At 37.4% G+C, this 25,640-nt stretch overlaps 2 long non-coding RNA genes across 2 annotated transcripts; one reads left to right on the forward strand and one right to left on the reverse strand.

Annotated features, from left to right (window-relative positions):
* Positions 1-353: 353 nt before the first annotated feature.
* Positions 354-2,786, forward strand: LOC110896983. Its single transcript, XR_002568342.2, has 3 exons — positions 354-510; positions 1,021-1,087; positions 2,586-2,786. It is a non-coding gene; the product is annotated as an uncharacterized LOC110896983 (long non-coding RNA).
* A 20,143-nt stretch (positions 2,787-22,929) lies between these two features.
* LOC110896982 lies at positions 22,930-24,742 on the reverse strand. The gene is made up of 4 exons (XR_002568341.2): positions 24,382-24,742; positions 24,032-24,291; positions 23,424-23,502; positions 22,930-23,045 (listed from the first exon to the last, which is right to left on the reverse strand). It is a non-coding gene; the product is annotated as an uncharacterized LOC110896982 (long non-coding RNA).
* Between the last annotated feature and the right edge of the window lie 898 nt (positions 24,743-25,640).

The raw sequence follows: 25,640 nt of genomic DNA on the forward strand, positions 1-25,640 counted from the left end.
GTTCCAACAACCTGCTTAACTTACACAACAACTAAAACAAACATTATAACCAATCAGACAGGCCTCAAGTATACAGTCCAGCCAAACAAGAGAGAACCAGAACTATTAACAGCACAATATGTGTAACACCCTGAAAATATTAGGAATTTTATAAATGACCATAATAAATATGTTGGTCATCATTAAGGATAAAATAACTAGGAAAAATTTAACCTGGTTAATTATGTGCCTTAAAATAATAAAGAAAAACTTGGTTAATAACCCTTTTATAAAACTTGAATAGTTAAGGGGCTAAAGTTGGCAAAAATGAAAAAGGTTTTATTTTATTAAAAACAAAACACCAAAACACACACCTAAGTGTGTGTTCTGGTCGTGAGTTTCCACAGAGCCAAAGAAGCTCTCTTGTTCAAACCCTAGCAAGCACAATTTCAACAAATTGGAGGGGAAAATCAAACCCAAATCAAAATCCAAGCGCAACCTTAGTGATCACCTTAGAGAAGGGATCACAAGGTATGTCAAATTTCACTATTTGGTTCCTTCTCAAATTCTAGATGAACATATGAAATTCGAAATTGAGCTTGGATGTTTGATGTTGGATGAGAATAGGAAAGAAATCATGTCTAGGAGTAAACCCTAGTCAATAATTTGTTGAATTTGTGTTCATAAGTAAGAAATTCATAATCACCCATTTAGGTGTTAAATGAGTTTTGTAGGATGATGAAAAACATTGGAATCTTGATCATAAAACGAGTATTATTGATTTTTATGAAGTGAATCTAGGTGTTATTATGCATGCTAGATGAAATAAACTTGAAAATGATGTTAATCTTGGCTAAATTGTTAGTCATGAACTTGATTGTTATTGGTATAAAATCATGCTCACTAGGTGTTTGATGTAATGCCTAGACAAGAACAAATTGTAAAAATTGAGGGTAAAAACGCATGTTCGAATTGTATGGTGAATTATGTGAAACATGTTATAATAAGAGTTCTAAACAAATCGTTGGTTGAACTCTATAGGCAAGGGAATTGAATCTTCAAGCGAACAAGCCGGAGCGGATATGCGCTTGAAGGGAACGCACTAAAGGTACGTAACTATGGTTTCGTTACGTTATGTTTGTTATGTATTTTCTTAGTAGACTTTGAATTTACCATGGTATATGAATTTGGATGTTTAGTTGAAGTGACGAAGTTCACTAGATAAACAAACGGGTCAAATATTGGTTAAGATAAGTTTGGTGTGTCGTGAAGTGGTGGTTTCCATTAGACAACCAAACGGGTCAAATAATGGATACAATGGTAGTGTTGAAGTGATTTGATAGTCACTAGTTGGTTTGAATTATGAAAGCATAGTCCATTATGCTTGATTATGGATTTTAGTTAGTAGACTCGAATTAGCATAATATGTGAAATTGGGTATATCGTCGACGAAGTTCATTAGACCAAACAAACGGGTTAAAATATTGGTTAGAATAAGTTTGGCATGTCATTGAGGTGATGGTTTTCACTCGACAACCAAACGAGTTAAAGCGAACAGTTAGAGAACGTTTGGTGTAACATAGAAGTGACGAAGCTCACTCATTACCAAACGGGTCAAAATGAATGAATAGTGTATGTTTGGTAAGTCATAGAAGTGACGAAGTTCACTCGACAAACCAAACGGGTCAAAATAAATGGTTAAAGTATGGTTGGAATAAGCTAAACGGGTTAAAATGAACGGCTAAAATCGTAGGGTGTATCATAGAAAACGAGTTAATATAATGGTTGGAATAAGCTCGGTTGTCAATGAAGTGAAGGTCCTCACTCGACAACCAAACGGGTCAAATCTATGTTTTTAAACGATGATGTTTGAAGTGACTTGAAGGTCACATAATGTGTTGGCGATAAGAGTGCGTAAGCCAGGTAATGAATGCGCTAAGTTTGATTTAACGAACCTTTAATAGTGGGTCAAAAGTTTAGAATTTTAACTTGTAGTAAATGCATAATTTAGCATGCTTGAAACTTTAAAAACAAGCATAACGTTATAGCGTACGCAAGCCATGGTATGGACGCGAAACGCTAATATTGATAAGCCCGTGATATGGGTAAATATGTTTAGAAATAACTATTGATACACAATATGTTGTGCAATGTAAAACTAGACGGGTCAATTATTCGTATAATAAGGAATTATGAGTCATATGCCTATAAACCGGATTTCAACCCGAACAAAGAGGATAAGTGAGTCCGTAATTAAATTACGGACGCGTAGGAAAAAAAAATGAAGTAAAACGGGCATGCATATTGAAATTATGAAATTTTAAAGTTAGAGATTTGGTTAAATAGTAGCTGGGCAAGTGCAGCAGCCAGGAAACATAACCTGCTGTCGAAAACAGGGGGTCGCGTCGCGCGACACCCACCTGGAAACACCGTCACATCACGCGACATCGGTCGCGACCCGCGACAGATTCGTGTTACCTTCCTCGCAGCCCGCGAGGGCCCAAAAAGCTGTAAAATGTTTGTTTCTCACTTGTTTTGACCATGAAACTTGTTTTAACATGTATTTAACTTATCAAAACTAACTTTCATGTTGGTTTTGAATTTAGGTGATCGAATTATGCACTCGGATGAAGATCAAGCAAGTACCAGGAACCGAACACACTACTTTTGAAGCTTCCGCCATGTTATATTTTGTTTTAGTCAGTGCGTGTCATGTAAACGTTGATTGTTATATTATGAATTGTCACACCCCAACCGATGGCGAAAACATCGGGATGAGACGAAATAGATTGCAAGAGGCTTCATAACGCTATTTGTGACAAGTATTTAATAATTACCCTTTTCGTTGCTTAAATCAGATAATACAAATTTCGAATCACAACACATATAAAAGAAATATAATTTCATTTCATTTCATAACACTTTAATACAATGGTTTTGGAATTAATTACAACATGTATGAAATAAAATACAATACAACAAGTATTTAACGTTTAAATGCGTTTCTAGGCAATCCTACTAGATTCCATGCGTCATTGATATTCCTGCAACATGCATTAAAAGCATAGATCAATACAAAGGTATTGGCGAGCATACAAGTTTGAATATAAGAATAAGTATGAAAGTTTATCTCAATCCGATGTGGCAATTTATGTTCGAGTTGGATCTAGTGTAACACCTCGAAAATTCGTGACCAATAAAATAAAGACACGTGTCATGTGGGACAAACGTATCAGGAACCCGGATCAAATAAGGATGTATGGTAGGATTTGAAAAGGGCGTCATGTTATTAAAATACCTCTGAACGGCCCAAGGGCGACATGTTATTAAAATACCTCTGATCGACCCAAGTTATGAATCCTAAGATCCTTAAATCAATATGATAAACATCTAGCCGGTTGTTTCTAAGTAAATAAAATTCCATCTTTTATATGGAAAATGGTTCTTTACAATGTTACTACTACAATTAGGAATTTAGATTCTTGAATTAAGAAAATTGAAATTTGAGGATGCATGTCCAAACAAGAATTCTTAAAGTCTCCGTCACTTTATATTGCCACAAGGTGCCAAAGTGTGTAAGTGCATGGCTAGGCATGCAAAAGACTGACTACATGGCCCCACAACTGAAAGGAAGTGCATGAGATTCGGACTTGTAGTATTGCATGGTAAAACTTGGATGTTTACAAAATTTTTGGCTTCTGGCCATCGGTTACGGACCATATGGCTTTAAGCTTACGGTCCGTAAGGTGACTATCTGGGCGATTTCAGCAAGGGTCGGTTACGAACCGCAACCGTTCAAGCATACGGTCCGTAAGCCTGTCGTTGGCAGCAGAAAATGGACAGCTGCCTGTTCAGCCTGTTGCACCGCCTTAGTATTGTGGTTTTCGAAATCAGGGGCATGATAGGCAGTATATAGCATCTTAGGGACACTTGGGATGATCTTGTGACATTGGACTTGCTCATTTTCACTATCACTCAAGACACTTCTCTGGAGCTCTCTGGACATCAAGCCAACTTCCTAGTGATCTCTAGCAGTAATTAGGACTCTTGAAAGTGTCCTTAACCTCCCTTAATCCGTTTTAGCTTAGTTAATTAGTTAAAAGTCAAACCATCGTAATTAAGGTTTGACTTCGTGATTAAATAAAATTTGTTCAGTCAAACCACGAATTAAAAATACCTTTGAGTAGGTAATTATGGGGGTAATAAACCCTTAAAAGGGTATTTCCAGATTCCCAATCTAACTATGTTAATTGTCGAGTCAAAGCTTACCTTAAAAAGTCAACAGAATGTTTATCCTTCAATTTAATGCATAATTAGCAATGTAGGATACATGCAACCTGTTTGATCATTAATATAACTTGGTAATTAATGTAAGGACATGTCCCAACATGTTCAACTCGACAATTTTCAGTTTAGGCTCGGTTTGGAACCGAAAGTCGCATAGTTTGACTTCTGCTTTGACTTTCAGTTCTGACCCGTTTAAGCCAAGTTTAGGATTGCCTTAGAGCTTCTTTTAGACCTATTTACATGTTAGTATAACTCTCTGTGATTATACAACTTGGTTCATTAGATATCCTATTCACATGCATGTTTTTGTTAAATGCTTATATGTTGACCATTATGCCCAAATGACCTTAAAATATGATTTTTGAAAATATAAATGGGTAGACACCTTAGCTACTGATTTATAAGCTTGCACCTAAAATTTGAGATCAGTTTGAGTATAGATTAAGAGTTATGCTCATTAGCGTAATTAGAAACTTCTTTAGTAATTAAATGGCATAAATTGCATATAGCCTATCTAAACCCAAATTTTTATACAAAACTTTATACCTACTGACATAAAATAATATTTTGGGATTTTTTAAAGATTTTTATTTAATTTTAGGCTGAGCATAACTTAGTGTTCTAAGCTTAATTCGGCTAATGCCGGTTTTGCCCTTTTGGGCTATAAAATGAGTTTTATAAATCCTATTGACCCCAAACCTTTTTTCTACTGATCTAATATGTTAATTAAAGTATTTTGAGCCTTCTGGAATTTTAAAAGTATCAGCTTTCTATATCAAACCCGGAAGTGGCTCCAAATCGCCTTTTTTAAGCATTTTTAACGCATAATTATGTACTAGAACCTTTTAAGCATATGGGGTTGAAACCTACTGATATATTCAGTAAATTTTTATATTTTAACAGTAAGGAAAAGTTTTAAACTCAGGTTTTCAGTTTTAACCTTAAGCCTATGTGAAATTACCAAAATGCCCCTACGGTGCATAGTATGGTTACAATTAATAAATTTCACATATATAAGATACCCTACTGATATAACTTATTAAATTAACTAAAATTACTGATTTATTCAGATATGTAACTCAGGTTACTAGTTTAACTCTTTTGCACCCTGTAAAATGACCAAAATGCCCTTATGAGGCATAGTTTGGGTTTAAAACCATTTGGGGGCATAATGGAAGGTATCTTGCTGATATCACAACATGTTCAAGGCATATTAACTTAGGAAACTTGTATATGATTCATATGGTTACCCGTTACGCACTTTCGCGTTCGGATCGGCTTATGTAACTAGTTTACACATTTTAGCCGAAACGGGTCAAACCATATCATCTTTATCTCAAAATCCAGAATGTGATTTAGTTACCCATATTAAACAAATATGCAAGCTTGTCGGGTCAAAAACCACATTCTAAACCGGTTTTCGCCTTTCATGCGATTGGATCGTATTCATCCTTGAAAACTAACCGGTCTAAGCTTAGGCTAAATTAAAAGACCCGTTAGGATTCTAATAGGTTATTATAAACCTTCGTTCCAGAATAGGAGATCCAGTAAAAGAAACTTGCACTTGCTTGTTGTGGTTTGTACTTGCTCAGGTAAATACTTTTAACTTATTTTCCCTTATACGGGCTTGGGGTACGGTATATAAAATACCGCTTGGTCGGGCATTTGACCTTAATCGATTAGTGGTTAAGTATTATCAAGATGACCCGTTTGAAAATTGGTTTTGTTTGTTTAACGCCTTTGGGAGTTTAATGACCATGTCCCGGATATCCTTGGCATCATTAATGAAATGGCCACGACCTTGACACGCGGGTGTAGGCGTACACCTGACAGTGTCTCCATAATTATTAAGGTATACCCGCTGGTTTCCCGTCGCGGGTTTATACTATGTGGTGTGTCTATTAGTCTTAAACCCAGCACGAACCGGGCGACTAAACGCATAAAAAACATGTAATTCTTTTACAAGTTTAAATTTGATTAATTATCCCAAGTTATAAAAAGTTGTGTGCCATGTGCATTCAAATCAATTTTTAAAATGTTTTCAAAATGAGTCAGTTAAATTGTATTTACCAGTGTAAACTGACGTATTTTTCCCCAAAAAGATTAAGTGCAGGTTCTACACGAAATAGGCTGGCCTCTTCTTAGCATCGTTTAGAGTCTCGCAAGCTTGGATGCAATGAATCTGTTGAACAATTCTCCTTTTTATTTTGATCCGCCTGTGGATCTGTTTCGACTACTTGTGATACTTGGATATTACAATTTGTTGGTTGAAATAAATCTATCTTTTTGCTTCCGCTGTGCATTTATAATTTGTGTTGTTTGACTATGATAATATCAACTACGTCACAATACTCCCCCACCGGGCCCACCGGTGACACGTGGGAAAATAGGGGTGTGACAGGTTGGTATCAGAGTCAACACTGAGTGAATTAAACACTAGCCTTTTGTGTTTAATCTCAGTGCACAAATTGCACATTCCTCAAGTTCCGAGTCTAGACAAAGAACATAGGACAAACTCTGTTTTGTTTTGCTTTATTTGGTCTTTATTTTATATATTTGTTGTTATTATCTTAATCATGTTTGCAGGTTAAGAATGCCGCCAAGGTTTTTGAGAGGACGAGGCAAGGGCCCAGTTACGGGCCACGACCATGAAGCCGGGCCTTCGCACCGGCGTACCCCCATCGATTACGATGAGCACTAGCCCTCAGGAGCCGTGGAGGGTTTATGTTGAACCCGGGAGGCGATCAGTCTCCTTAAGTTCCTCACCGTCTTATTTGCATTCTTTCGGGCCACAATCCGAAAACGAGCCTGACCACCCTCCGCCTTCCTTCATACCGTTGCAGCGGTCAAACTCGCACCATTCTTTTGGTGACCCTACCCCTGCTTTCCAAAGCCGGTTCAACCCGGCTAATTTTATTCAAGAACCCGTGGGTTTCAACCCACTAGGACCCGAGGATCACTTCTCGGGTGAAAATGACATGGATGAAGATACGGATCCCATGGAGCCTGCCACTGGGACCTCGAACCACCCCATCGAAATCTCCGATGGGTCATCTTTTCATGGATCACCTTATCGTGGTCCTGACAGCTACGAGGTGAGGTTCAGGCAGATTGACTGGTATTTCACTCCCTCACACCATTCGTCCCCTTACCAGCAGCAGCAGCAGCAGGATCCTTCCGAGGATTCTCGATTTGTGGCAGTCACTCCGCCACCACCGCCACCAGTGGATCAGCAACCGCCCCCGGAGCCACCGAGGCGGAGAAGGTCAAACGCACGGATGTCCGTGCGAGGAGGAGTCCGCATCAGCACTCCTCAGCCCTCGAGTGGCAGTCATTATCCGCCACTCCAAGAAGAAGAAGACCCACAGATGGGGGGGTCCATCAAACCCCATCCCAGAGATCAACTCTGCGCCTATGGCGCCACCATTGGGTTTTGATAACCCAATCCCTGCATGCGCCGGTTCAGCGGCGTATAACCCTTTTGAGCAGCCGGCTCATACCCATTATGACTATGCCAATGTGGACCCATACCAGGAGGCATGGGACTACAATGCTCGTCACCCAGAGGGACCCTATGGTGGTCTTTGGACCACTTGTTACCCAGCTTATGAGTACCAACGTCTGCCACCTCCTCAACCTCTGTATCAGCCGCCGCAGCCGCAGCTGATCCCGCCTGAGCGCCAGCAAGAGGTACTCGATAGATTGGGCCACTGTGAAGAGGAAATTCGAATGGTACGGGAGAACAACCGAGGCATCTTCAAGGGTCTGTCGGACCTACTCAAAGGGAAGTCCAAGAGAAGGGGTCATTAAAGACCTTTGTTGTTTATTTGTTTAGTTGTAATCAGTCCCTGCGTGGACTTTTTGTTTCTGTACTCAGCCCCTGCGTGGGCTTGTCTTTTTGTATTCTGCCCCTGCGTGGGCATGTCTTTTAGTTGACCACTGCGTGGGTTTAATTGTTTGTTTTTCGCCCCTGCGTGGGCATGTTATTTTTGTAGAAGTCCCGTTTAGGGCAAGATGTACTGTTTAAATCTTAATGAGATGTTTGATTTAAAATTTTCATTTTTGCTTATTAATTATTATGTGCATAATCATGAAATATAACATAAATGAAATTAACTTTTTATTAAGAGATCTACCATTATATTAAAATGGCAAAAATCTAAAAAGGACAAGACCTAGCCATATGTCATCTTAAGACAAGGCCAAGATGGCAGTTCCGTAATTAGATTTAGATCCAATTTAACATCTCAAATTAGGATTGCTCTGCGTTAATTATTAAAAGAATCTTGGGGGTAAAACCTAGCCACGTGTCATTGTAGACATGGCCAAGACGGTAGAACCTGTCTAAAGGATTCCAAATTTTGTTAACATCTCTGAGTATGTTAACATTCTTGGCAAACTGTGAATCAGTAAAGTCACACAGGCCATCTTTTAAAAAAGGGTTAATTTAAATTCCCTTAATTATATAACCGCCCCTTGTGGACGAAGTGCCTGTAGGAAATAATTAAATGTTCTCTGGGACTAAGGACAGTGGTAGCTTACAACTCCCTGTCAAGGAAAAGGTGATGAACTGTGGTTCAAACCTAAATACCTGGATACTATAAAATCCTGGTTTATAATTAGATTAAATTGTCCTTGTGACTAGGCCTTATGTGCTATTATTAATTTAAAATTTAGGGTAATGATAAAGATCCTAAAATTGTAGCAAATTAACCTAAAATGGCAATTTAAAACCATGGTTAATGGAATATAAAATAATGTAAAAGCTCTTAAATAAAACCTTGCCCGTTAGTTTTATATGTAGCAATTGAAGCTACATGGCTGGGTCGGATGAAGCGAATAGTCATCCGGTGGAAAACCACGATAACGCTAGAATACAGTTAACTGGTGCGGAGCTGCAAGCGTTAGTGGATAATGCTGTCACAAAAGCTTTGGATAGGCAGAACAGTGAGTCCTCTGGGACCCAAAGTAGAACCCTGTCTAGACCACATTCTAAGCCTAAGACCCATTCTGAGGCTCACAGTAAACCACCACCTACCCCACCTAAGTCTAAGAAGGATGAGTCTAAGAAAGATGATGATCGACATTCTTCAAATGAGAACAGTGTTCACCCCAAGAAGATAGTGTTCGATAATGCACCTCGCGCTAAAGGATGCACGTACAAGTACTTTGTTTCATGCAAGCCCCGAGATTTTACTGGGGAGAAGGGCGCTGTGGATTGCATGACTTGGCTGGATGAAATGGACACTGTTGTGGACATTAGTGGTTGTGCTGAAAGGGACATTGTAAAGTTTGTATCCCAGTCATTTAAGGGTGAAGCCCTAGCGTGGTGGAGATCATTGATTCAAGCTTCGGGAAAAGTTCCATTGTACAACATGTCATGGGAGCAATTTGTTGCTCTTATCAAAGAAAATTACTGCCCTCAGCATGAGGTTGAAAAGATAGAGTCTGACTTTCTATCTCTGGTCATAAAGAACCTGGATTGCCAGGCTTATCTCACAAGTTTTAATACTATGTCAAGGTTGGTTCCTTACCTAGTGACACTGGAACCCAAGAGAATTGCACGCTTCATTGGGGGTTTGGCCCTAGAAATAAAAGCAAGCGTGAAGGCCTCTCGGCCCGCTACATTGAGATCCGCAGCTGATATATCTCTGTCCCTCACACTGGACGCAGTAAGACAAAGATCACTGAGAAATACGAATGCGGAGAAAAGGAAACGTGAAGATGATAATTCACGTCGGTCGAGCAAGAAGCATAAAGGAAATCAGGATCACAAAAAGGGGTCAGGATCTAAGAAAGGTGATCAACAATCGGGTGATAGACCCAAGTGCAAGATTTGCAAGAAGCACCATTTTGGGAGGTGCAGGTATGAGCAGAAATCCCAATCCCAGCCGAAGGCATGTGGAATTTGCAAGTCCTCTGAGCACAGGACCCTTGATTGCAAAAAGCTGAAAGATGCAACTTGCTATAGTTGCAATGAAAAAGGGCATATCAAGACAACTGCCCAAAACTGGCAAAGAAAGCTGAGGAAGGGAAAAAGACCAACGCCAGGGTCTTTCAAATGAATGCTCAGGAGGCCATCCAAAACGACAATGTTATAACCGATACGTTTCTCATTAATGATGTTTTCGCAAAAGTATTGTTTGATTCTGGAGCAAATAAATCCTTTGTAGATAATAAATTCTGTGAGTTGCTAAGATTGCCTGTTAAAACCTTAAGTGTGAAATATGAGGTGGAATTAGCTGATGGGACCATGGAAACAGTTTCGACTGTGTTAGATGGATGTGTCATATCCATTAGGAACCACTCTTTTCCCCTATCCCTTCTACCGTTTAAGTTAGCCGGTTTCGATGTAGTGTTAGGTATGGATTGGTTATCGCATAACCAAGCCCAGATTGTGTGCAACAAGAAGCAAGTGGTGATCAAGACTTCGTCTGGTGAACCACTTACCATTCAGGGAGATACTCAGCATGGATTGCCTGAGCAAGTGACTATGCTAAAGGCATCCAGATGTTTGAAGAAGGGTTGTGTCATTTATATGGCACAGGTAACCATTGGTGAGGAGAAACCCATGATTGAAGATATTCCAGTCATCTCTGACTACCCTGAAGTTTTCCCAGAAGAACTACCTAGTTTGCCACCAGATAGACAAGTAGAATTCAGAATCGACATCATTCCAGGAGCTGCACCTATTGCAAGAGCGCCTTATAGATTAGCACCAACAGAGATGAAGGAATTGAGGACGCAGCTAGATGATCTACTAGCCAAAGGTTTTATTAGACCTAGTTCGTCTCCATGGGGAGCGCCAATCTTGTTCGAAAAGAAGAAAGATGGTTCGATGCGTTTGTGCATCGATTGCCGTGAACTTAATAAGGTCACTATAAAGAATAGGTATCCTTTGCCCAGGATCGACGATCTGTTCGACCAGCTTCAAGGAGCGAGCTACTTTTCCAAGATTGATCTAAGGTCAGGCTACCATCAATTGAAGGTCAAGGATGAAGATGTACACAAGACTGCGTTTAGGACTCGTTATGGTCATTACGAGTTCCTAGTGATGCCTTTTGGGATCACTAACGCACCTGCCGCATTCATGGATCTCATGAATCACGTGTGCAAGCCTTATCTGGATAAATTTGTCATCGTCTTTATTGACGACATTCTCATCTACTCGAAGAATCAAGCTGACCACGAGAAGCATCTCCGTTGCATTCTGAAACTGCTTCGACAAGAAAAGCTCTATGCCAAATTTTCTAAGTGTGAGTTCTGGCTTCAAGAAGTCCAATTTCTTGGACATGTTGTAAGTGAGCGCGGTATCCAAGTAGATCCCGCTAAGGTTGAAGCTGTCATGAACTGGCAAGAGCCGAAGACGCCTACGGAGATTCGCAGTTTCTTAGGATTGGGAGGATACTACAGACGCTTTATTGAAAACTTCTCAAGGATTGCAGCACCCCTGACTCTTCTCACTCGCAAGAATAGCAAGTTCAATTGGGGACCTAAGCAGCAAGAATCTTTCGATATTTTGAAGCAGAAGTTGAGCAATGCTCCTGTATTGACATTGCCTAATGGGATTGAAGAGTTTGTAGTTTACTGTGATGCATCACACACCAGGATGGGTTGTGTGTTAATGCAGAAAGGCAAGGTCATTGCCTATGCTTCACGACAGCTAAAGGTGCATGAGAAGAATTACACCACCCATGACTTGGAGTTGGGTGCCGTTGTATTCGCACTTAATCTTTGGAGGCATTATCTGTATGGAACTAAGTGTGTGATCTATTCAGATCACAAAAGCCTTCAGCATCTGTTCAATCAAAAGGATTTAAACATGAGGCAGCGACACTGGATGGAAACTCTGAACGATTATGACTGTGAAATAAGATACCATCCAGGCAAGGCTAATGTAGTCGCAGATGCCTTGACCAGAAAAGAAAGAGTAAAGCCGATAAGGATCAATGCCAAGAGCATTGAAATCAAGAATAGCTTGAATGAAAGGTTGTTAGCTGCACAGAAGGAAGCTGTGCTAGAAGCTAATGATCCTGAGGAAAAGTTAGGAGTAACTGAAGAACAGTTATCCTATGGTAAAGACGGAATTTTAAGGTTAAATGGACGTAAATGGGTTCCTGTCTATGGAGGACTTCGGGATGTCATCCTTCAGGAAGCCCACAGTTCCAAATATCATCCTGGAGCTGATAAGATGTACCAAGATTTAAAGGCAAACTATTGGTGGATAGGCTTGAAGAAGTCTATAGCTGCTTATGTAGCTAAATGTCTGGCGTGTGCTCAAGTCAAGGCTGAACATCAGAAGCCGTCAGGTTTGCTACAACAGCCTGAAATTCCCACTTGGAAATGGGAAATGGTGACGATGGATTTCATCACCAAATTGCCAAAGACAAAGAAAGGGAATGATACTATATGGGTCATAGTTGATAGACTGACTAAGTCAGCACATTTCCTACCCATTAAGGAAACTTATAGCTCCGACATGTTAGCCCAACTGTACGTTGATAAGATTGTGTCGCTACATGGAGTACCGGTGGCTATTATCTCTGACAGAGATACCAGATACACGTCACACTTTTGGAAAAGTTTCCAACACTCTTTAGGCATGCACTTAAACTTCAGTACAGCTTACCATCCTCAGACGCATGGGCAGAGTGAGCGTACCATACAAACTCTGGAAGACATGCTTGATGCATGTGTGATTGATTTAGGAGGTAGCTGGGATAAGCACCTACCTTTGGTCGAGTTCTCCTACAACAATAGCTACCATACCAGCATTCAGGCTGCACCTTTTGAGACATTATATGGTAGAAAGTGCAGAACGCCCATCTGTTGGGCAGAAGTAAGGAGACACTCAATTATCAGGTCCTGATATAGTCTTTGAGACAACGGACAAGATTGTCCACATTCGTGACTGCCTGAAAGCTGCTCGAGATAGGCAGAAGAGCTATGCTGATAAATGGCGAAAACCTATCAAGTTTGAGGTTGGCGATAAAGTTTTGCTTAAAGTATCACCCTGGAAAGGGGTGATGCGATTTGGCAAGAAAGGTAAGTTAAGCCCAAGGTATATAGGACCATTCGAGATCATCGAATGTGTAGGATCAGTGGCTTATAAGTTAAACTTACCAGAAGAGCTCAGTGGTATTCATAATGTATTCCACGTCTGCAATCTGAAGAAATGTCTAGCTGATGAATCGCTGGTCATACCACACACAGATGTGCACATAGATGAGAGCCTAAAATTTGTGGAAAAACCTATGTCTATTGAGGATCGACAGGTAAGGAGGCTTCGAAGGAAGCTTGTACCTATTGTAAAGGTCAAATGGGATGCCCGTAGAGGTCCCGAGTATACGTGGGAGTTAGAGTCCACGATGAAAGAAAAATACCCTCAATTCTTTTCGTAAATCTCGAGGTCGAGATTTATTTTAAGGGGGTGAGGATGTAACACATCGAAAATTCGTGACCAATAAAATAAAGACACGTGTCATGTGGGACAAACGTGTCAGGAACCCGGATCAAATAAGGATGTATGGTAGGATTTGAAAAGGGCGTCATGTTATTAAAATACCTCTGAACGGCCCAAGGGCGACATGTTATTAAAACACCTCTGATCGACCCAAGTTATGAATCCTAAGATCCTTAAATCAATATGATAAACATCTAGCCGGTTGTTTCTAAGTAAATAAAATTCCATCTTTTATATGGAAAATGGTTCTTTACAATGTTACTACTACAATTAGGAATTTAGATTCTTGAATTAAGAAAATTGAAATTTGAGGATGCATGTCCAAACAAGAATTCTTAAAGTCTCCGTCACTTTATATTGCCACAAGGTGCCAAAAGGTGTAAGTGCATGGCTAGGCATGCAAAAGACTGACTACATGGCTCCACAACTGAAAGGAAGTGCATGAGATTCGGACTTGTAGTATTGCATGGTCAAACTTGGATGTTTACAAAATTTTTGGCTTCTGGCCATCGGTTACGGACCGTATGGCTTTAAGCTTACGGTCCGTAAGGTGACTATCTGGGCGATTTCAGCAAGGGTCGGTTACGGACCGCAACCGTTCAAGCATACGGTCCGTAGGAGCCGCATACGGACCGCAAGAGCTTAGGCTTACGGTCCGTAAGCCTGTCGTTGGCAGCAGAAAATGGACAGCTGCCTGTTCAGCCTATTACACCGCCTTAGTATTGTGGTTTTCGAAATCAGGAGCATGATAGGCAGTATATAGCATCTTAGGGACACCTGGGATGATCTTGTAACCATCATAGACTCTCTTGGCTTGATCTTGAGCTCCCTAGTTCACAATATAAAGAGAAGGAGTTGTGACATTGGACTTGCTCATTTTCACTATCACTCAAGACACTTTTCTGGAGCTCTATGGACATCAAGCCAACTTCCTAGTGATCTCTAGCAGTAATTAGGCCTCTTGTAAGTGTCCTTAACCTCCCTTAATCCGTTTTAGCTTAGTTAATTAGTTAAAAGTCAAACCATCGTAATTAAGGTTTGACTTCGTGATTAATTAAAATTTGTTCAGTCAAATCATGAATTAAAAATACCTTTAAGTAGGTAATTATAGGGGTAATAAACCCTTAAAAGGGTATTTCCAGATTCCCACTCTAACTATGTTAATTGTCGAGTCAAAGCTTACCTTAAAAAGTCAACAGAATGTTTATCCTTCAAATTAATGCATAATTAGCAATGTATGATACATGCAACCTGTTTGATCATTAATATAACTTGGTAATTAATGTAAGGACATGTCCCAACATGTTCAACTCGACAATTTTTAGTTTAGGCTCGGTTTGGAACCGAAAATCGCATAGTTTGACTTCTGCTTTGATTTTCAGTTCTGACCCGTTTAAGACAAGTTTAGGATTGCCTTAGAACTTCTTTTGGACCTATTTACATGTTAGTATAACCCTCTGTGATTATACAACTTGGTTCATTAGATATCCTATTCACATGCATGTTTCCGTTAAATTCTTATATGTTGACCATTATGCCCAAATGACCTTAAAATATAATTTTTGAAAATATAAATGGGTAGACACCTTAGCTACTGATTTATAAGCTTGCACCTAAAATTTGAGATCAGTTTGAGATATAGATTAAGAGTTATGCTCATTAGCGTAATTAGAAGTTTCTTTAGTAATTAAATGGCGTAAATTGCATATAGCCTATCTAAACCCAAATTTTTATACAAAACTTTATACCTACTGACATAAAATAATATTTTGGGATTTTTAAAGATTTTTATTTAATTTTAGGCTGAGCATAACTTAGTGTTCTAAGCTTAATTCAGCTAATGCTGGTTTTACCCTTTTGGGCTATAAAATGAGTTTTATAAATCCTATTGACCCCAAACCTTTTTTCTACTGATCTAATATGTTAATTAAAGTATTTTGAGCCTTCTGGAGTTTTAAAAGTATCAGCTTTCTATATCAAACCTGGAAATGGCTCCAAATCGCCTTTTTTAAGCATTTTTAACGCATAATTATGTACTAGAACCTTTTAAGCATATGGGGTTGAAACCTACTGATATATTCAGTAAATTTTTATATTTTAACAGTAAGGAAAAGTTTTAAACTCAGGTTTTCAGTTTTAACCTTAAGCCTATGTGAAATTACCAAAATGCCCCTACGGTGCATAGTATGGTTACAATTAATAAATTTCACATATATAAGATACCCTACTGATATAACTTATTAAATTAAGTAAAATTACTGATTTATTCAGATATGTAACTCAGGTTACTAGTTTAACTCTTTTACACCTTATAAAATGATCAAAATGCCCTTATGAGGCATAGTTTGGGTTTAAAACCATTTGGGGCATAATGGAAGGTATCTTGCTGATATGACAACATGTTCAAGGCATATTAACTTAGAAAACTTGTATATGATTCATATGGTTACCCGTTACGCACTTTCGCGTTCGGATCGGCTTATGTAACTAGTTTACACATTTTAGCCGAAACGGGTCAAACCATATCATCTTTGTCTCAAAATCCAGAATGTGATTTAGTTACCCATATTAAACAAGTATGCAAGCTTGTCGGCTCAAAAACCACATTCTAAACCGGTTTTCGTGTTTCATGCGATTGGATCGTATTCATCCTTGAAAACTAACCGGTCTAAGCTTAGGCTAAATTAAAAGACCCGTTAGGATTCTAATAGGTTATTATAAACCTTCGTTCCAGAATAGGAGATCCAATAAAAGAAACTTGCACTTGCTTGTTGTGGTTTGTACTTGCTCAGGTAAATACTTTTAACTTATTTTCCCTTATACGGGCTTGGGGTACGGTATATAAAATACCGCTTGGTCGGGCATTTGACCTTAATCAATTAGTGGTTAAGTATTATCAAGATGACCCGTTTGAAAATTGGTTTTGTTTGTTTTACGCCTTTGGGAGTTTAATGACCATGTCCCGGATATCCTTGGCATCATTCATGAAATGGCCACGACCTTGACACGCGGGTGTAGGCGTACACCCGACAGTGTGTCCATAATTATTAAGGTATACCCGCTGGTTTCCCGCCGCGGGTTTATACTATGTGGTGTGTCTATAAATCTTAAACCCGGCATGAACCGGGCGACTAAACGCATAACAAACATGTAATTCTTTTACAAGTTTAAATTTGATTAATTATCCCAAGTTATAAAAAGTTTTGTGCCATGTGCATTCAAATCAATTTTTAAAATGTTTTCAAAATGAGTCTGTTAAATTGTATTTACCAGTGTAAACTGACGTATTTTTTCCCAAAAAGATTAAGTGCAGGTTCTACACGAAATAGGCTGGCTTCTTCTTAGCATCGTTTAGAGTCTCGCAAGCTTGGATGCAATGAATCTGTTGAACAATTCTCCTTTTTATTTTGATCCGCCTGTGGATCTGTTTCGACTACTTGTGATACTTGGATATTACAATTTGTTGGTTGAAATAAATCTATCTTTTTGCTTCCGCTGTGCATTTATAATTTGTGTTGTTTGACTATGATAATATCAACTACGTCATGATACTCCCCCACCGGGCCCACCGATGACACGTGGAAAAATAGGGGTGTGACATCTAGCATATTAAAACAACCTAATCATAACAAATAATAAGGATATTCAAGTAGGAACTAACACGCATAAATAGCATAAACATAACAAATAGCATGGGTATACAGTTGAAACTAACATGCAAAAACAAGCTAAGCACAACAAATACATATTCGATGGATTGAGTTTTTAATTATATTCGATTGAGTGAAGTAGATTTGTGGTTGATACATGTTGCACCCAAAATGAGTTAAAGCGTAAAAAGGGTCGAGTATGCTCACTGTGTTTGCGTATGGAGATTCTTTGAAATAACGCACGAGGGAAAAGATAGGAAAAACCGAACGCACGAGAGTGATTACCCTAAATATGGAATACGTGAACGTCAACGCTATATATAAGTTAAATAAATTGATTTAAATGTGTATTAAAGGAAAATAATTAATAAAAGTAAAATTGTTATTATTATTGTTATTATTATTATTATTATATATAATTCGTTGTAAGAATAATAGGGTTAGTTTTATAAAACAGTTAAGTGTTATCTAAAACAAATATACTTTTATATTTGTTTTTACAAAAATAACTTGGATCCGATAGGTTTTGCTTTATAATTAAACAAGTTTCGTTTTACGAATTTTTACGAAAAACGGGCAGAGTTTCCTCTGTTTTTAGACGATCCCGAAAAACACAAGTTTTCGATATATTTCAAAACGCAACAATAATTTATCCACAATTATATCTTTTGACAAGTGTAAAAACATAAACAATTTTACTATATTTACTAGTTAATCGATAAAATTTGTATCCTCTCACTAATCGTGTTGGTTCGAGCGTGGTTGGTGTTAAATATAAAATACTGAGTTAATTACACAAATGGGTCCTGTGGTTTATACATAATTTCGCCTTTGGGTACTAACTTTATTTTTTAACAGGTTTAGGTTCTATGGTTTGAATTTTGTAACACCTTTGGGTACTAACACCAAAATTAGTTAATTAATGACTAAAATACCCTTGCATTTTTTTAAGTTTATCAATGTAACACATTTGGGTACTAACACCTAATTTTATTTAAGTTTAAATCCATTTTACAAAATCTATTTATTTATTTTTATTTTCATCTTTTTATTATATCTCTTAATTAACATAAATTCTATTTATTTTTTTTTGTTTTCATATTTTTATTAAATTTCTTATTTAACATAAAATCTACTTGTTACACCAGTATTTTTTAAATAGATTTTTTAAATAAAATCTACTAGCTATATAGTTTTATGTAAATTAAATTTCTTACTAGTTTTAAATAATGTAAACCTTACTCGTTTTCAATTTTGGATATATATGATTGATAATAATAATAATAATAAATATCTTTCATGTAAAAAAATTAAGCCATTTTTAATTTGTTTTTTTTTTTTGTTCATTTACATTTTACTATTTTAGAAATATATTTAATTTACATAAAATCTACTAGTTGCACCTGTAAAATCTACTAGCTATATAGTTTTATGTAAATTAAATATATTTTTTATAAAAAAAACGAGTTAAAAAAAGGCTTAATTTTTTTTGGGTTTTATCTAAAATACCTAGCTATATAGTTTTATGTAAATTAAATGTCTTTCTAAAATAGTAAAATGTAAATGAAAAAAAAAACGAGTTAAAAAACGGCTTAAATTTTTTACATGAAAGATATTTATTATTATCAATCATTTCAATCCAAAATTGAAAACGAGTAAGGTTTACATTATTTAAAACGAGTAAGAAATTTAATTTACATAAAACTATATAGCTAGTAGATTTTATTTAAAAAATCTATTAAAAAAATACTGGTGTAACAAATAGATTTTATGTTAAATAAGAAATTTAATAAAAATATGAACATAAAAAAATAAATAGAGTTTATGTTAATTAAGAGATATAATAAAAAGATGAAAATAAAAAAAATAAATAGATTTTGTAAAATTGATTTAAACTTAAATAAAATTAGGTGTTAGTACCCAAATGTGTTACATTGATAAACTTAAAAAAATGCAAGGGTATTTTCGTCATTAATTAACTAATTTTGGTGTTAGTACCCAAAGGTATTACAAAATTCAAACCATAGAACCTAAACCTGTTAAAAAATAAAGTTAGTACCCAAAGGCGAAATTAGGTATAAACCACAGGACCCATTTGTGTAATTAACTCTAAAATACTTAATTAACATAATAAAAGTCACATCATTTAAATTTTACCGAGCTCGAGTTGACCAGTTTGACCCGAACCAGAATACGAACACAAATCTGACCAGTTTGACTGCTTTGACTTGTTTTGACTGAACCCGAACCCGCACCAATTCTGACTACGTTGACCGTGAACCCGAGACCAAGTCTAACTCATGGCTGTCTTGCTGAAGCTGACAAGAGCCGAGACCCGAGCCCTCACCGTCGTCGTCATCATCATCGACACCACTGTCGGAAACAACCCAAATCAAAACAATCTGACCGAACCGAACTGAACCTGAACCGGAACAAAACAAAACGACTGAATCGAAACTGACCGGAATTTAAATCGAGTAACATCAAAGCAGACCCTGGACTCGAAACTAACCTGAACCGGAACCGCTCGTTAGAAACTGAACCGAGCCGCCGCGAAGAACCCTAGCACCGCCGCCGTTCTCGCTGTCCGACGGTTCTGCCGTCGTTCCGTTTCTGCCGTCAACGAGTGTCGTGTCCACCGACCCTCTCTCTCTCGGTTTCTCTGGTGTAACGGGTGTGGCATCATGAAGATGGAGGATTGGGGGTGATGTTGCAGGAGGAAACAGGGTGTTTGGTCGTGTCGTCGGCTGAGCCGACGCCGGAGATGTAGGGGTGTGTGCTCAGATGGTAGTTTAGTGTGTAAATTAGAGAAGAGAGGTGGGTGTTGTGCGTGTATAGCTTTTGAGTTGCAGACAAAGGAAACACGGGAAAGAAACTTTATGTGCGGCTGATGTTTTGAAAGAGAAGGGTTTAGGGTATTTTAACTTCAAGTAAAAACACAATAAGTCCCTCAACTTTAAGGAGCTACATAAATAGTTAGTTTAATTTATGTTATTTTTTTTTAAAAACGCTAACTTTTACAATTAACTAAGTTAGTCTGCATTTACTAGCTTTAAAGTTGATGAGGCTAACTAGTTTATTATAAAAAATTAAACTTTTAAATTTTAAAATTAATTAATTTAATTAGTTAAACAATGAATAAATAACCATTTTTGTAATGAATTGAATTAAAGATAAAGATTTTTCAACAATTAAATAATTGAATTAACGAAACGACGCATAATAGGATACAAAGTTTTCGAAAATAGGAATATGAACAATGGTTTCTACATATGGAAAGTTATGAAAACGCGGAGCGTTACAGTCTCCCCTCCTCTAGAAAATTTCGTCCCAAAATTTATTCAGAAGGAAGACTTGAAAAGGTTTTGGCAAACAGAAGATGATTGTTTAGAAATTGAGGCTTTGAAGTTTGAGACAACGGAGAATAATTGAGGTATAAAGGTGAACGATTGATCTAAAAACGATTATGAGTATAAGGATAGCATAGGCATCGGATAAACGAAAACAAGGTGTTAAAAATGAAGTCTCGTCATGGATAATCGGATATCACGCGCTTAACAATGCGTTTGTGAGTTGTTAAAGTTTACGTATTAGGTCTAAATAGGTCTGCAAAACACCGAATTCCTCATGGCACGTTTTACGAAAGTTTGGTAACATGGTGAAAACACTTATATATAGGAAGTACCAACAGCGTATCCACCATGTTTTGACCATGGTACATCTGTTTCGTATTCGATGTCATGTTGCGTTCCGTGTCTTACCATACACAATAGTACACTCCATGATTCTCATACGCCTATCACTATAATCCGTGTGCACTCGCGATTATACTGATTGTCGCATGATCCACATAGCTTGTACTGGTTGCGTATGAATTAGGGTATACATAAATTTTGAAAATAAGAATGAGTACGTATAGGAATGTCGTATGTAAGCATGATTGGTATTTAAGTATGAGAGAGGTTATAAGTATGAGTATATGTATGAGTATGATTAAATTCTTTGAATAGTCCACATGAGATATTTTAGTTAACTAGATTAACGCATTACTGGCATGTGATCTCCCTGGTCAAACCATCGTGTCCGCAAGTATGTATGTATGTATGTATGTATGTATGTATGAATGACTTAACATGACTGCAAGTCCATGCGGCGGGCGTTACTCCTATAACGCTACACAAGTGCTATATATGTTAAGGTGCGACTGGATCAAAGTTAATGACAAAATGTCAACCCAACGTTTAACGCAAGCGCCATCTAATCATGGCACATGTCATCATTTCGTTGCCATGAAAAGATCCGTAATGTATAAAGCGTCATCTAATCATAGCACATGTCATCATTTCTTTGCTATGAAAAGATCCGTAATGTATAAAGCGTCATCTAATCATAGCACATGTCATCATTTCGTTGCTATGAAAAGATCCGTAATGTATGAATGAATGTCTGGACATTACCACAAATCCATGCGGCGGTGCGCTACTCCTATAGTGCTTCACAAGCACTACATACGTCAAGGTGTGGCTTCTTACGAAGCTAATGACCAGTTCATCACATAAAGAATGTCCAGTAATCCCGAATCAAGTATACCGTATCAGTATGCGTGTATTAATTTATTGTGTAAAACGATGGTTAGGTAACAAGTATTAAATTGCATAAAAGTTAAGTTAATATAAAAGAGAGGCTTGACAAGTATTGGAGTGCTTCGGGTTTAGAAACTTCGACTATTCCAAAGTGAATCGCAAGTCCTTCCGAATTAGGGAGATATGCTTTGGCCTAATAAGTATAATACTCTCGTCGCCAGGCGATTAACGGTATTTTACCCTTCCAGTTAGTACATGTCCCTAATTTGATTGAAAATACGAAACTTTGGCGAGATTGAAAATCGTAGGTGCGGGACCAGTCATCAAGGTGTGGATATCAATCCCAGCTTGACAATTTTATCCCCGAAATGTGGTTTATTGAACGAACTAGATAAAATCTCGAGTCGTCAGTAAGGATCCACTAGAATATGAAATGGAAAATTCCCATCAAGACATGGATATCACTCCTGACTTGATGGTGAAATTTCGTGCAAAATAACATGTAAGGTGGATTGAAATTCGTCATCAAAGGCGGGAATCACCCCTGTTCTAGTGAGTCGTTTCGATTGTGGAATATGGGTATCTTCAAGTATGTATTGTGTGAAATGGCTTAGAAAAGATGCATCGTTTATTTAGACAAAAGGAGAGGTAGAAGCAAATAGGAAGAACTACATATCAAGCAAGAATTTGGAATGGTCGAGTTTTGGTACTTAGACTATAGACTAGGTCGAACATGGCAATTCTACCTAATTCCCTATAGTTATGGCTCTGATACCAATCTGTCACACCCCAACCGATGGCGGAAACATCAGGATGAGACGAAATAGATTGCAAGAGGCTTCATAACGCTATTTGTGACAAGTATTTAATAATTACCCTTTTCGTTGCTTAAATCAAATAATACAAATTTCGAATCACAACACATATAAAAGAAATATAATTTCATTTCATTTCATAAAAGTTTAATACAATGGTTTTGGAATTAGTTATAACATGTATGAAATAAAATACAATACAACAAGTATTTAACGTTTAAATGCGTTTCTAGGCAATCCTACTAGATTCCATGCGTCATTGATATTCCTGCAACATGTATTAAAAGCATAGATCAATACAAAGGTATTGGCGAGCATACAAGTTTGAATATAAGAATAAGTATAAAAGTTTATCTCAATCCGATGTGGCAATTTATGTTCGAGTTGGATCTAGCATATTAAAAAAACCAAATCATAACAAATAATAAGGATATTCAAGTAGGAACTAACACGCATAAATAGCATAAACATAACAAATAGCATGGGTATACAGTTGAAACTAACATGCATAAACAAGCTAAGCACAACAAATACGTATTCGATGGATTGAGTATTTAATTATATTCGATTGAGTGAAGTAGATTTGTGGTTGATACATGTTGCATCCAAAATGAGTTAAAGCGTAAAAAGGGTCGAGTATGCTCACTGTGTTTGCGTATGGAGATTCCTTGAAATAACGCACGAGGAAAAAGATAGGAAAAACCGAGCGCACGAGAGTGATTACCCTAAATATGGAATACGTGAACGTCAACGCTATATATAAGTTAAATAAATTAATTTAAATGTGTATTAAAGGAAAATAATTAATAAAAGTAAAACTGTTATTATTATTGTTATTATTATTATATATAATTCGTTTTAAGAATAATAAGGTTAGTTTTATAAAACAGTTAAGTGTTATCTAAAACAAATATACTTTTATATTTGTTTTTACAAAAATAACTTGGATCCGATAGGTTTCGCTTTATAATTAAACAAGTTTCGTTTTACGAATTTTTACGAAAACGGGCAGAGTTTCCTCTACTTTTAGACGATCCCGAAAAACACAAGTTTTCGATATATTTCAAAACGCAGCAACAATTTATCCACAATTATATCTTTTGACAAGTGTAAAAACATAAACAATTTTACTATATTTACTAGTTAATCGTTAAAATTTGTATCGTCTCACCAATCGTGTTGGTTCGAGCGTGGTTGGTGTTAAATATAAAATACTTAATTAATATAATAAAAGTCACATCATTTAAATTTTACCGAGCTCGAGTTGACCAGTTTAACCCGAACCAGAATACGAACATGAATCTGACCGGTTTGACTGCTTTGACTTGTTTTGACTGAACCCGAACCCGCACCAATTCTGACTACGTTGACCGTGAACCCGAGACCAAGTCTAACTCATGGCTGTCTTGCTGAAGCTGACAAGAGCCGAGACCCGAGCCCTCACCGTCGTCGTCATCATCATCGACACCACTGCCGGAAACAACCCAAATCAAAACAATCTGACCGAACCGAACCTGAACCGGAACAAAACAAAACGACTGAATCGAAACTGACCGGAATTTAAATCGAGTAACATCAAAGCAGACCCTGGACTCGAAACTAACCTGAACCGGAACCGCTCGTTAGAAACTGAACCCAGCCGCCGCGAAGAACCCTAGCACCGCCGCCGTTCTCGCTGTCCGACGGTTCTGCCGTCGTTCCGTTTCTGCCGTCGACGAGTGCCGTGTCCACCGACCCTCTCTCTCTGTCTCGGTTTCTCTGGTGTGACGGTTGTGGCATCATGAAGATAGAGGATTGGGGGTGGGGTTGCAAGAGGAAACGGGGTGTTTGGGTGTGTCGTCGGCTGAGCCGACGCCGGAGATGCAGGGGTGTGTGCTCAGATGGTAGTTTAGTGTGTAAATTAGAGAAGAGAGGTGGGTGTTGTGCGTGTATAGCTTTTGAGTTGCAGACAAAGGAAACAGGGGAAAGAAACTTTATGTGCGGCTGATGTTTTGAAAGAGAAGGGTTTAGGGTATTTTAACTTCAAGTAAAAACACAATAAGTCCCTCAACTTTAAGGAGCTACATAAATAGTTAGTTTAATTTATGGTATTTTTTTTAAAAAAAACACTAACTTATACAATTAACTAAGTTAGTTTGCATTTACTAGCTTTAAAATTGACGAGGCTAACTAGTTTATTATAAAAAATTAAACTTTTAAATTGTAAAATTAATTAATTTAATTAGTTAAACAATGAATAAATAACCATTTTTATAATGAATTGAATTAAAGATAAAGATTTTTCGACGATTAAATAATTGAATTAACGAAAGGACGCATACTAGGATACAAAGTTTCCGAAAATAGGAATATGAACAATGGTTTCTACATATGGAAAGTTATGAAAACGCGGAGCGTTACATGAATGTTTCAAAAACTAGTAGGGATGTTAACTAAATATGTTAGTCATGTAAGAATGAAACTTTTTTTTTAAGTTTTTAAATGGTCGCATTTTCAAGTAAAAATGCATAGTTCGTCATTAAAATTTTGATTACGGGTGTTACATATGAATTACTATATAATAGCCCAACATGAATTACCGTATAATTTAACATGCCCCCATAATTTATGTGGCAAACATATTACATAAACCAAGTTTTTCACAAAGAGTTTGATGTTGATTTGCACTCAAACCCTTTGTAAATATATCAGAATTTGTATATCACTATGAACCTTCTCAGGTTCAATAATACCTGCTGCATTTTTTTCTCTCAAAAAATGTAGATCTATCTCAAAATGTCACAAAACAACTTAACAGGCAAAACATACTTAACCTTTAGTTCTTTTAACACATTTAAGATCCACATAATTTCGCATGTTGCTG

The sequence above is a fragment of the Helianthus annuus genome, chromosome 12, assembly GCF_002127325.2.
Source record: "Helianthus annuus cultivar XRQ/B chromosome 12, HanXRQr2.0-SUNRISE, whole genome shotgun sequence".
NCBI lineage: Eukaryota > Viridiplantae > Streptophyta > Magnoliopsida > Asterales > Asteraceae > Helianthus > Helianthus annuus.